Source organism: Aquarana catesbeiana, linkage group LG01 (genome assembly GCF_042186555.1).
Source record: "Aquarana catesbeiana isolate 2022-GZ linkage group LG01, ASM4218655v1, whole genome shotgun sequence".
In the NCBI taxonomy this organism is placed as follows: Eukaryota; Metazoa; Chordata; class Amphibia; order Anura; family Ranidae; genus Aquarana; species Aquarana catesbeiana.
The window spans coordinates 282,041,627-282,053,949 of NC_133324.1; the positions used below are offsets into that span (position 1 = coordinate 282,041,627).

Below are 12,323 nucleotides of genomic sequence, written 5' to 3' on the forward strand. Positions count from 1 at the left end.
AGTGGGGCTGCCCCTGCACTGCAAAGGTTAAATGCTTGATTTTGCCTGGGGGGTAATAAAAGAGAAAAGCTTACCTGTCCTGCGATGCCCTGTTGAGACAGCCACCGTCTTGGCCCCTCCGTTGGTATGCAGAGTCAGGAACCTACCACTTTGTGGCCAGTTCCAGCATAGGGGAACCTATTTTCAGGCCCTCTGTTGCGGAAATGGTATCTGTGCATAGTCAAGAACGTACCACCTTGTGACTGCTGCAGCAGTGGGTCCAAGATGGCAGCTGGAGGCAGACTGTCCCAATGGGAGAATCACAGGACTGGTAATATTTCTCTCTTATTATCCCCCCTAAAATGAGCATTTAACTCTTGCAGTGTGGGGTCAGCCCCACTGCAAGGGTTAAAAATAATTTTCCCTGGAGTTGTGCTTTAGACCAGATGTTCCCATCAGGGTGCCCCCTTACACCAAGTGTCCCCATCAGAGTGTCCTCTCTTACATCAGGCGTCCACTTACATCAGGTGTACTGTCACAATGCTCCCCCTTAGATCAAGTCTCCCCGTCAAAGTACCCCCTTACACCAGGTGTGCCTATCAGTGTACACCTAAAACCAGGTGTCCCTGTCAGGGTGCCCCCTTACCCGCAGATGTCACACCACAACAGTACTCCCCATCACATCTCCATAGCATCCCTTTCCCCCAACACTTCAGTGTAACCCCCCCCCACCTCACTTAACTCCCCCTGACATTTCACAATACCTAACCATCTTACAGCACCCCCTGACGCATCCCCAAAAAACCCTCCCCCATACATACATTTCACAGCAACCCCTCGCTCCCGTACAAACACTTCCAAGGACCCCCTCTCCCATCACACACCCACACACAGGCACACACACTCCCCCACCCATCAAAATGTTTACATACCTGAGAGCTGAAGTCCCATTCTATCTCTAACACATGCTCACCACTTGCAGAAAACAAAACTTAAAGTTAGTTAGCTGCTGGTATTTGCCCATTACCTAAAACAATTATTGGAAATAGATACCATAGGACTTGATGACTTAATTTGCACACTTCAATCTGTATATAATATAAAAACGGCACATGTGTACAGCTTAAAATGATGTGGTCTGTAATCTATAATTAACCACTCTAATCTTCTGATAAACTCAATAAAAATGCAATAAATAAGTAAGCAATCAGTAAAATAACTCACCTGTGTCTCCACTTAAAGACAAAACTGTAGTTTTCTCTGTTTGCACATGCAGTAGAACTGTAGGACTTGTCTGGACAAAATGGTGTCATCAAAAGTGTGCTGAGCATGTGCAGAAACAGCTCCACCTCCTGATCAGTGTTGTTTTGCAGAATCAACACAACTCAATTTAATGAATTTATCTTAAAGCGGGGGTCCCGCGAAAAAATTTTTTTTAGATGTCAGCAGCTGCAAATACTGCAGCTGCTGACTTTTAAAATAAGGTCACTCACCTGTCCCGGGGTCCAGCGATGTCGGCACCCGAGACCAAACCGTCCCTCGATCCTCGGGTGCTGCCGCTGCCATTCTCAGTGAGGGAATCAGGAAGTGAAGCATTGCGGCTTCACTTCCCGATTCCCTACTGCGCATGCGCGAGTCGCGCTGCGCTTTCTCAATGGTCCCTGCTATCTCCTGGGACCTGTGTCTTTCCCAGGAGCATAGAGGAATAGGATAGAGTGCGGGAGGGGGCGTGACTCCCATGGGAGTCTATTCCCGGAAGTGGGTGCAGATACCTGTCTTAGACAGGTATCTGCACCCCCCTCCCCCCTGAAAGGTGCCAACTGTGACACCAGAGGGGGGGAGGAATCAGATGAGCGGAAGTTCCACTTTTGGGTGGAACTCCGCTTTAAGTGAATTGTGTAAATCTGAAAAACTACTTTTTCTAATTTTGTCAAAATGACTGCTTTAATTTTAATGCACAAACATAAGTGAATTATTTCATTCAAATGTATTTACATACTTTGAACCAACAACAGCAAGGTTTCATTTTTTTGAGTGCACACATCCTGAATTTGGTGGAGCAGCAGTTCTTGACCAGGTACCCAGGCTTAAAAGATCTCCTGAGGCAGGCCAGAAAAGTCTATGGTCATACAATGCCAGTGCTCGGCTGGCTGATATTCAAAGGGGATGCAACCTGCCCACCAACTGCCTCATTTGTGACATGCTCACCAGGTGGAACTCAACGTTGGCAATGCTGCAGCGGCTACATACACAGCAGAGGGCCGTCAATATGTACCTGTGCGAGTATGGCACCAGGACAGGGTCAGGAGAGCTTGGCTTCTTTTTACCATGCCATTGGCTACTGATCAAGGATGCATGCACTGTCCTGTCACCATTTGAGGAGGCCACAAGGATGGTGAGCAGCGACAATGCATGCATCAGTGACACTGTTCCTCTAGTCTTCCTGCTGGAGCACATGCTTCGTGGAATCATGGACAGGGAACTTGAGGCAGAACAGCAGGAGGAAGAGGAGGACTTCCTTTCCTCTCAAGGCCCCCTCTATCCAGATAGCATTCCTGTGGGCCCACCAAACACACAGGAAGAAAAGGAGGAGGATTGTGTCAGCATGGATGTTGAGGATAACACTCAGCAGCAGTCTTCAAGGGATGTTTTTCAGTCCCCAGAAACCCAAGGAGTTGTACGTGGCTGGGAGGAGGTAGTTACGGATAATGAGATCCTTAGTGACCCAGAAGACTCAAGATCGAATGCCTCTGCAAACTTATGCTGCATGGCCTCCCTGATTCTGCAAAGCCTGCGAAAGGACCCTAGGATTTGTGGTATCAAGGAGAGGGATCATTACTGGCTGGCAAACCTTCTTGATCCACGTTACAAGGGTAAAGTTGCAGAACTCATCCTGCCTTCACAAAGGGAGCAGAGGATGAAAGATGTTCAGGAGGCCTTGAAGAAAGGTTTGTGTAACACATTTCCAGACCCTGGGAGGTTACCATTTCCTGGTGCTGGACAACGTGTTGCTGAGGCTTTGTTAAGTCAGAGGAAGAGCGGTGGAGAAGGTGGCCGGCTGACAGATGCCTTTAAAAAAATTTTCAATCCCCAGCGCCAAGGTCTGATCGGTTCAAGCAACCATTGCCAGCATCTGCATTATATGGTGCAGGAATATCTAGGGGCAAGAGCAGACTTGGAGACCTTTCCAACAGAGCATCCACAGGGTTACTGGGTCTTGAGGATGGACCACTGGCCAGAACTTGCTCAATATGCAACTGAGCTACTGGCTTGTCCTGCATCCAGCATGCTTTCTGAACGCACATCCGTTACAAACCCTCCAGTGCTGCTTGTGGGTTTGTAACAGATCAAAGAGTGTGCCTGTCCACAGACTCCATTGATAGGCTCACATTCATAAAAATGAATCAGTCTTGGATCAGCAGATATCAAGCACCTGATGCTGATGTAACTGATTGAATTTTCTATGGATCTGGGATCCCTTAAAGACTGCCTATGCTGGCTATCCTATTGGTCTCCAATCTTGATGATGCTAGCTTACAACAATATTTTTAGTTTAGGGCACCACCACAACCACCCAAGGCCCAATTTTTCTGTCCCTGTTTAGCAGAGGCGTGTAATTACAATTTTTGATCTAATATTTCACAGCAAGGCCCGTTTCTGCGCCCAATAAGCGTATCTGTGAGGGGTTACAGTGTTGTGGCACCACCACCACCACCCAAGGCCCAATTTTTGTGCCTCTGTTTACCAGGGGCATGTAATTACAATTTTTGATATAATATTTCAACGCAGGGACCGTTCCTGCACCCAACAAGAGTAACTGTGAGGGCTTACAGTGTTCTGGCACCACCAAAACCAAAGGTCCAATTTTTCTAACTCTGTTTAATAGGGGCATGTAATTACAATTTTTGCAATGCCTGTAATGTACCTATCAGCAGGGTTCTCTGATCACTATATCAGCCTGATGAAAGAGTCAGTGTTCAATCGTGTCACCTAATAGTGTCCAGTCACGTCACACAGCCAGGGACTCCTCTCACCTTCCTGCCAGCTCTACTACCAGCTGCATGTTTCGAGGAAAGATCACACCCTGGGACCCTGACTCACTTCGCCACTACTGCACAGGTGAGCTACTTCCGGCATTAGGTCGAGTGCTTCTGCCACCTCCCCCTCCTCTGCTCCTATCCTGGGCTCCTTTCAACCTCCTGCCAGGCCCCACTCTGAGCCATATTCCTGTCTAAATAATGTGTCCGGGTTTCGGATGGACACATTATTCAGACAGACCTAAATATACTGCTCCTATATGACACATGTGCAGCCTCTTATGGGGCCCCCTAGTGACCCCTGGGCCCTCGAGCAGTGCCTGAGTGTCCAAATGGTAAGTCTGCCTCTGGGATCTCTTAGGAACTGACCACACTCAGTGGGTGGAGCCTTCTTCAACATCTCTTGGTCTTTGGCACTCATGAAAAAATGATGAATGAGCCCTCTGCACACTGCTATATACCCTTTCTAGCAGTTGCCCAGCTTAAACGTGTATTGCAATGTATGTGAACCAAAAATCCCTGTTTTTGTGCAACGTTTACTAGAAAGGGTGTATAGCAGTGTGCAGAGAGTTCATTCAGAAGTTTTATGCCGCGTACAGACGATCCTACATTCCGACAACAAAACCATGGATTTTTTTCCGAAGGATGTTGGCTCAAACTTGTCTTGCATACACACGGTCACACAAATGTTGTCGGAAATTCGGGCCGAGAAAAATGAAGTTCAATAGCCAGTGCAGCTCTTCTGCTTGATTCCGAGCATGCGTGGACTTTTGTGCGGCGGAATTGCGTACACACGCTCCGAATTTCCGACAAGTTTTGTTGTAGGAAAATATGAGAACCAGCTCTCAAACATTTGTTGTCGGAAATTCCGTCAGCAAATGTCCAATGGAGCATACACACGGTCAGAATTTCCAACAACAAGCTCCCATCGAACATTTGTTGTCGGAAATTCCGATCATGTGTACGCGGCATTAGTGTTACCATGTGGTCAAACCCCTTTAGCACCTGATGGATTATATTTATTAAAAAACGACTGCGATTTGAGAACAAGTATATCTTTTTTTTTCTATTGCATAATCCAGGTAAGTGACCAGACCTCCCCAACAGCTTGTGTCTATCTGATCCATATTGGCATTGTATTCACTGGATCATTTGCATTTTGGGCAGCTTAAAAATGTACTGCAACGTATGTGAACCACTGTTTTTGTGCAAAGTCAGCTAGAAAGGGTGTACAGTAATGTGCAGAGGGTTCATTGTCAACATTTTGTCACATGGTCCCTTTAGGACCTGATGCGTTGTATATATGTAAAAGCTATCGAGATTTGAGCAAAGGTATATATATATTTTTTTGGCCCTCATGGCCCTATAGAGAGGTCCAATTAGGGAGTCAACCTTTTGACTTTTAATTATCCATTGTAGAGATGTGGAGTAGTTCTCAAATGACCCCAATGCAGCAGGGTAGGCGAACATGTCTGGCACAATTGCTGGTCCACCTCTTATGGAGTCTTAAAGCCGCATCTCAAAAAAGGTCATTGGATCTTCAACTATTGTAGCCATAGCACACAAAGCCCCAACACCAGGACAAGGGAGATCTTCCCATTCACTTTTTTTGGTAAAAGAAGCAAATCCTCAATGCATCATCTTCAATGTTCTTTGGGCCAGGTTTGTACTTCAGGTTGAATTGATAATTGGATAAGTCAGTCAGTCAGCAATGTCCTGTGACATCCAGTTTGGCTGGGTTAGGGCATATGTCGGAGGAATATTATCCGTTCTTGCTTCAAATGCAGCTCCATACAGATAAGCATGTAACTTATCAAGGATGGCCTAGTTAAAGCAGAGGTCCACCCAAAAAAAAAAAATTTACATTAGTAGTCTCCTTTAAATTTAATAAAAAGAATTTTTACTAAAAAAAAAAGAATTTTTTTACTTTACTTGAAAGACCCTGCTGCAAGGCAGTTGTCCTAATCTGCCTACTTCCTATTGTGCGGTGCTCCTACCCTGTTTCCCCGAAAATAAGACCTAGCGTGATTGTCGGTGATGGCTGCAATATAAGCCCTACCCCCCAAATAAGCCAAAGTTAAAGTCCTTGTAGGTCTTATTTTCAGGGTAGGGCTTATTTGAGGGGTAGGGCTTATATTGCAGCCATCACTGACAATCACACTAGGTCTTATTTTCTGGGAAACAGGGTAGTTCTCTTCCTGACTCGCCTAGGCGAAAATGATTATGTGTCCTCATTTCCCATGAGTCTGTGTGATTTACTGTGTTGAAAAATCGCATTGTTTCCAGACAGGTCTAAGTTGTCATAACAATGAGGTGGGATCTTCCTCCGTCGCCGCCCGTTGTTATGGCAAATATTCAAACAGTCGGCGCTACAGCTGACGTTTAATTGAGCATGCACGAGAACGGCCACAACAGCAGGGACAAGATATTAGGTAAGTTCTAAATATAATTACAATATAGAACGGGAACGATTGCTGTTTGATTATTGGTTATATGTTGTAATACTGTTAGGATCTAAAAAAAAATAAAAAAATAATGGCCGGAACACCGCTTTAAGCACTAGGAATTCCAACTTGTGAACTGGGTAGAAGTGAGGCTTCAGCTGAAGAAGGCTACTGGTTGTAGCTCAGCTGGATACTCTTCAATCCTTCAAAACTAAGAATTTAAATTTATAGCCTCCAGCACTTCTTTAATTCTTGGCAGTGTATACTAATCAGGTATTATCCTCCAATTTAAAGTTCTGTATTCTTAGGCCTCATGCACACTGGACGTAAAAATAACATTATAAAATGCCAGTAGCTTTGCAGTGGGTTTTTCAAAGTTTTTTAAAAGTTTTTGCAATAGCGTTTATTAGCGTTTTTAGCGTTTTTCCACGTTAGTGTTTTTTAGTTTGTTTTTTTTTAAGCGGAGTTTCGCCGAAAAAAGAAAAATTTAAAGTCAGCAGCTACAAAAAGTGTAGCTGCTGACTTTTAATAATCAGACACTCGACTGCCCCATGGTCCAGTGATGTAGGCGTACGAAGCCCCGCTCCTCTCCCCCTCTTCTCCATGGCGCCGGCATTCTTACTGTGGGCGCCTAGCTGTGGCTTCACAGCCGGGCACGCATTGCACATGCGGAGCCTCAGGAGGAAGTACGAGCTGGATGCCTCTAAAGAAAGGGTATCCGCTGCCCCCCCCCAATAAAATGATATGCCAAATGTGGCATGTCAGGGGGTCACCATCACCTAAAGTGGAAGTTGCATTTTTGGGTGGAATGCCGCTTTAAGAAAACATTTTTTTTTTCAATGGATCAAAAAATGTTTAAAAACGCTGGTGAGCCACGTTTTTGAGCGCTTATCGATGTCTATCAGTATTTATGCGTATTTGACGTTTTAAAGCATTTTTTTGTGGTCAGAAAAACAGCTCCTAAATTTGATTTTAGGGCATTCAGACAACAGCCCATAAACTCCACTGCTGATAAACATCCAAAAACTTCCATGTGTGCATGGACAAATAGGATAACATAGAGGGGAGTTTATGGGCTGTTAAAAAAACACTCAAACTCCCAAAAATGGCCGTTTATGAGCTTCAGTGTGCATGGAGCCTTAGACACAGATGGGTGGACCTGCATTTTTTTCTTACTACACAATGTGGGAGGCATAGGGACTCTTACTATCCACAATCATCCCCTGGTTTTTTATGAAATTTAAGGGGGTCCTACCCCAAAAAATGGCATGCTGCACCCTCCAAATTCCAGAACCCCACACAAAAATCAAGAAAAACAAAAGCAAGGAGTCATCCACCCAAAATTCCACAGCCGGCCCTTTTCCAAGAATGAAGCCTAGCAGGCCAGGAAAGGGGAAGTTGAGCATGCTCCTCTGCTACTGAGCGATACCAAGTCAAAGGGACTCTCCTAGCAAAGCACCTTGTTCCCATGTTGACAGGGACAAGGGTATCTTCTCCACAATACTACCCCAGTAGTAGTGGGGGGTCTGCACGCTTATCAAAATCTGGGGGCTCTCTTTAACAATAGGGGGCCCCCAGATACTGCCTCACATGTGAATGTGTAAGGGCTACACAGTACTCCTACTCATTCACAAACAAAAGTGAAAAGCACAGTTGGTGGGCATCATTCCTTATGACTGATTTGGATCTGCATCGCTGGATGACATGATTGATGGTGGATTACCATTGTGACATTTTTTGGGGTCTATTTTTTAATTTAAAGGACTTGTCAAAAACTGTGTGGCTACTCACTTTGTTGCCAGTGTTTAGACATTAATGGCTGTGTGTTGAATTATTTTGTGGAGACAGCAAATTTACATTGTTATACAAGCTGCACACTTACTACTTTACATTGTAGCAAAGTGTCATTTCTTCAGTGTTGTCACATGAAAAGATATAATAAAATATTTACAAAAGTGTGAGGATGTACTCACTTATACTGTAACTATTTCTGACAAACCACCATACAGAGAAAAAATTGTGAACTTTGCATAAACACTGCTGCGGAGATGTGTGAACCGGCTGCATTGAGAGCTGGTCACAATCTCCTGACATGCGAATTGGATGTGGAGAAATCCGCATCCAATTCGCAATAGTGTGAACCCAGCCTAATGTTGCCCATTCACAGGCAGATTATCACATCCATATCACATCAAACAACCTAACTAGCTCTGTAATTGGTATCTCTATAAAGATAATATGGCATTAAGTACTGATCGCCACTTGGCTTTCAAAATACAAGAACTTAATAATGTGCAAATAGCAACCTTGTACTTGGACCATGAAAGACTTTCTGTCAACAGTGAAACCTCAGCAATTAAATATGCTTGATTAGTCATGAGATTACACTGGGGAGATAGAAGAGGAAGTTGTAGTTTATGTTTCAGACATGTTTTAGTTTATCACACTGTGTGTGCACTGCCTATCCAGAGAGTACAGTAAAATATACCTTCATCCTCAGTCTGCACATTATTAATAGTCAGGACAGCTGATGCTCCTGATATAGATCCAGTGTATCTAGGTGATGCCGGGTTATAGTTTTGGTTTCCTGTACCAGAACAACCTACTACACCTTTGGGCTTTGTGTCAGGTATCTGGTGGACCCAAACTGGATAATTACCCCCAGATACTGAGCCTCCACTAATACGGCAAGACAGTTGGACATTTTCACCCAGTGAAACAGACATTGCAGCATCCTGAGTCACAGTATTCTGAGCAACAGAACCTGCAACAAAAAAACAAAAATACATAAGAAATGTTCTACAAAAACTTAATTAAAGAGGTTCTGTAAACAGAAATGTGAATGTCTTACATGGCAAATAAATGGCAAGCACCGAAAGGACAGCCCAAAGCATGATAAAAAAGGATTTGATCTGAATGCTTCCAACTCACCATGGTATTCAGCATATTTAAGGTCTGATTCTCTATGTAAATGAGCAGATTATGCATTTGATTGTTTACTGAACCCCTCCCACAAACCTAAAAAGGAGAAGAAATGTTACATCCTGCCAGGAAACAGATGTAAGGTGACTTATATAGAACAGAAATATGTCAAGGAACAAAATTATTAGTTACCTGCAGGTTATAAACGCAGAATAAAAGGTACATATTTAGGGCTCGTGTAGACTAATGATTGGGGGAATGTAATGCTCTCCATCTATCTATTAAGTTCTTGTGGTAAAACCAAGGAAGCTTAGACTTCTGAAGTGTATCAATGCTTTACTAAACAGGGAAAAATCTGTACATACAAACTGTAGGATACACAATACAACACAACTTATAGCTTACAAAATATGCCTACAAATATAAGCATGTACAATATGTACACATTAAGTAAACCAAACAGTTACTCAACTTAGGGGTCAAGATGTCCTTCATAGTTCCTTGCTCACAGTCCAACTCACAAAAGCGTCTCCAAAGTTATTCCAGCTTCCGGCAGCCATGTCTTCCTCTTTGTCCTTCCAAACACCTCTCTCTTGTCCAAACACATGTTTCTTTCCAACTCTCCCCAAGCCCCTCCCACCCATTTCCTGCATACACCAACTTCCTCTGCTCAGCTCCAAAACCTATCCATCTGGTTTATTTACATATCAATGGAGGGGAAACGGCATTTGCCAGTCAGTAGCACCGCCGAATATGGCCCATTCAACCGAATGGGGGCATGTTGCAAACACCCCACTGCTGCGATGCATGTGTTGGTGCGACATTTAAACAGACGGTGAGGAGACGTCATATCGCCTCCTCATGAAATAAGATTCATATGTGGATCACTTTCAGTAGCTCTGATGATGTTATGTATGGATGTATGCCATGTATGAAGTGCGTAAGAAAGAGCCACGAAACACACACGCTACAACGCATGAGCGGCCGATGTCGGCCATTTTAATTACTGAAATAAGACTCTGTTCCTTTCTATGGTGTTTTTGTGACATGTCTTTTATTACCTGCTAAATTGTAAGTGCATTCTTTCTCTTATTAAATACAAATCATTTTGCAGTATTACACTATGTGGAGCTTTTTTATTTTATATACTCTATGAACTATCTCAAGTCTTCTGGGCTAAGCCGGGTACTGAAGGAGTCCCTGTGTACGAGCTAAGTGAGCTGTGCCTGTATCGCCATTCCATGCTTTGCCGTGGAGCTTGCTCCTGCTGTTTAAATGAGCGCACATTGACCACTATGTCAGGGTCACTGGCATTTCGGTAAGCCTTTGGTTAGGGTGTTTGGTGTCACCTCAGCTTTCCTAGGAGCCATTTTCCATTTTCATCACAGAGTGTGGGACTCTTCATCTCCTTTGTATTTTATTAATGTTCACAATTTTTAATTTTTCTGATGGCTTACATCTGTGTTCTCACAGTTTGCGATTTTGTACTTTTATGGACACTATTTAAAGTGTAAACATTACTTTTTTTTGCTTTGTTGTTTTTTGCTATGCTTAATTTGATTGATTCAATTTCAAGTATTGTGTAATTTATATCATGGTCCGCAGTGCCCCCCTACATCAGAGTTCCCCTTTACATCAGGGTCCACAGAGGTCCCCTTTGCACTGTAAAGGGGAACCCTGCAGACTTTGATGTAAAGAAGAATTCTGAGGACTGTGATGTAAGGAGAACTCTGGGGACTCTTGTGTAAGGGGGGCTTACATCAGAGTTACCCTATACATCACAGTTTGCAGTGTTCCCCTTTATACATATACAACTATTTTTATAACAATATTTTATCAAGAAAAAAAAGTCGGTCGCACTGTTTGGCTTGAGAATTCTCTGCCTATAGGCTCCCGAGATGCAAAGTTAGACTTACCGGTAACTTGTTTTCCAGGAGTCTTTTAGGACATCACCTGAGAGAGTGGCTCCACCCTCTAGGAAACAGGAAACACCAACTCCACCAAATTTTAAAAGGAAGCTTCACCCCACAGCTTGTCAGTTGTAGCAGAGTATCTCTGGCCCAAGCTGGAACACGTATTCAGAATATGGTTAGTCACAGCAATATAAACAAGAAAAGTGCGGGTCGTAGCTGTCCTGAAAGATTCCTGGAAAACAAGTTACCGGTAAGTCTAACTTGAATTTTTCCTAAACGTCTTTCAGGACAGCACCTGAGAGGATAATCAAGACTTACCAACTAGGGAGGGACAACATCCTGCAGGATCTTTCTGCCAAATGCCTGATCACTGGCTGTAATGACGGACAAATTTTAGGTATCTTGACCACGTAGCCACCTTACAAATTTGATCTGGGGTGGCACCAGCTTTTTCTGTCCATGTAGTGGCCAGAGCTCTAGTAGAGTGTGCTCATATTCCTGGCAGGGGAGACAAACCCATCTGGGAATAAGCTTCCGAAATAGCTGATTTTAGCCATCTAGAAATTGACCCCTTTGATGCTTGGTGGCTTTTTTTGTTGCCAGAAAAAATAACAAAAAAAAAGTCTGAAGAACTAAAGTCCCTTGTTAGACCCCTTTCACACTGAGGCATTTTTCAGGTGCTTTTGGGCTAATAATAGCGCCTGTAAAGTGCCTGAAAAACGGCTCCCCTGCAGTCTGTGTGAAAGCAAGTGCTTTCACACTGAGGGGAAGCGCTGGCAGGAAGTTAAAAAAACTCTTGCAAGCAGCATCTTTGGAGCAGTGCCTAAAGCGCCCCTGCCCATTGAAAAGAATGGGCAGCTCCGCCGAACCGCCAGCAAAGCGCTGCTTTGCGGGTCTTTTTAACCCTTTTTCGGACGCTAGCGGGGGTTAAAAGCGCCCCACTATCGGCCGAAAACCTCCGCAAAATCTACTGTAAAGCGCCGCCAAAAATAGCGGTGCTTTACCACAGACGCCCCTGTGTGAAAGCA

The 12,323-nt window shown here is 44.0% G+C and overlaps 1 long non-coding RNA gene across 1 annotated transcript; it reads right to left on the minus strand.

Moving 5' to 3' along the window:
• Positions 1-9,120: 9,120 nt before the first annotated feature.
• LOC141128231 (uncharacterized) lies at positions 9,121-9,406 on the minus strand. Its single transcript, XR_012241665.1, has 2 exons — positions 9,312-9,406; positions 9,121-9,224 (listed from the first exon to the last, which is right to left on the minus strand). It is a non-coding gene; the product is annotated as an uncharacterized lncRNA (long non-coding RNA).
• Between the last annotated feature and the right edge of the window lie 2,917 nt (positions 9,407-12,323).